Source organism: Suncus etruscus, assembly GCF_024139225.1.
Source record: "Suncus etruscus isolate mSunEtr1 chromosome X unlocalized genomic scaffold, mSunEtr1.pri.cur SUPER_X_unloc_1, whole genome shotgun sequence".
NCBI lineage: Eukaryota > Metazoa > Chordata > Mammalia > Eulipotyphla > Soricidae > Suncus > Suncus etruscus.
Genome location: NW_026060304.1, coordinates 1610352 through 1612211, shown reverse-complemented (window position 1 = coordinate 1612211; position 1860 = coordinate 1610352).

Genomic DNA, 1860 nt, shown 5'->3' with positions numbered 1-1860 from the left:
GCTCCCAAATGGGGCTTGAGCAGGGTGCAAATGGTAGGGTGTCTGTTTTGCACACGGCTGACTTAGGACAGACCACAGTTCGCTCCCTCAGCGTCCCCTATGATACTTCAAGCAGGATTGTGAAGATGATAGTGCTTGGGAACCCAGACAGGATTCTTTCTGCAAGGCAGTTCTGGGCGGCAGGGGACACTCGCAACCCACCATTTCCTGCTACCATCCAAGAGGAAGCTCAGAGGCCTGGAGGCTTTCCTTCAAATATGGAATACCCAATTTTCAGATAAAATCTTCAGAAGTAGCATCTGGGGAAGGAAATTGTTCATGTTTACTGAGCTGTTACGAATATTTTATTCTATTTGGAAATTGATACAAGAAATAACTTCATGATAATCATTATAGCACAATTTTTGTAAATTTCAAAAGATGGATTGACAGGACACATTTGATTTCTTTAACATAATGAATCAACTTTTTTTGGTTTTTGGGCCACACCCGTTTGACGCTCAAGGATTAATCTTGGCTATGCGCTCAGAAATCGCCCCTGGCTTGGGTGGACCATATGGGATGCCAGGGGATCGAACTGCAGTCCGTCCTATGCTAGCGCTAGCAAGGCAGACACCTTACTTCTAGCGGCACCTACCCAGACCCATGAATCAACATTTTATGTTGAAAACTCAACTAGAAATGACTGTAAATCGCAATGGTGACCTCAGCCACCTGACTGAGAAGCTGGAGAGGTGCATCTTCTAGGTCTTTGTGTCCATCCCTTGAACTGACCATTTCCGCCATCTAGCCTGCAGATCTGCTTTGTCCACAGCAGTAACACTGCCTGGAGGTTTCCTGAGAGACAGAGTTATACAAGGGTGCACTGCTCTACCACTGTTGGGATAACCGGGTTTCCATTCTGTTTTTCTGCTGGTGCTTGTCACTCATTGAAAGGGAGCAACTTTGTGTTGAAGCATCTTTTGGATTGTTCCCTTACCCTTTTCTCCACCCTAGAGGGTTGTCTTTCTCTTTCCAATAAAGACTCCATAGCTGGGTGAAATGGGTTGCAATATTTTTTACAAATGGGCTGACAACTTAAATCTCTTACTAGCAGTCGAAGGGTGGTAGTGGAACTTTCCTCAGTCTGCTTTATTCCCTTCTATCTGTGTGGAATATTTCCATAGTCAATGTTTGCTTCAAGACCCGATTCTCCTCAATCCCTTGGGGTTAATTTATGAGACCCCAAAGCTCCTGGAGACGTTGCATTTTCCCAATGGAGGCTGAGGTGCTGAACATAGTGGAAAGTGCCTTCCTGTATGAACAGAAGAGAGCCTGCATCTCTGGTGTCAGGACCCACACAGAGCATTGTGCTCAGACATGCAGTGTGTTTTTGGCTTGGCTTCTTCCATTCCACCCAATCTTCGAGCTCTGAATTCAGGTCAACTACCTGAACCACAGCTGGGAGAGCAGAATCAGCAGAATTGTGGGAAAGGTTTGAGTAGATGGGAGTTATAAACGCAGGTAATGGTGTATGTAGAATTTTGTAGAATAATCACTGTTTCTCAGCCTGCAGATACTCTGGTTATCTAAAACTGTCCAGGCTTCTACAGGAGACTGCAATGAGCTGTATGTCAGCCTGCTATACAGGTGCAGCAATGCTGCAGAGCCCCAAAGCTGGCAGAACTGCATGGTGCAGAATTCCCAGTCTTTCAGCATCTGGTGCTACAAGGCTCAAAGGGTCCATGGGAATAAACTGCCAGGAGCATCATGCCAATCCAGAGATTCCTACTTGTAAATGATTGTCTACCTGAAACTGAGAGAAAAAGGGAGTATCTTTATTCTCACTTAAGTCTGAGGTCACTCCCCACCCAAGGCCAG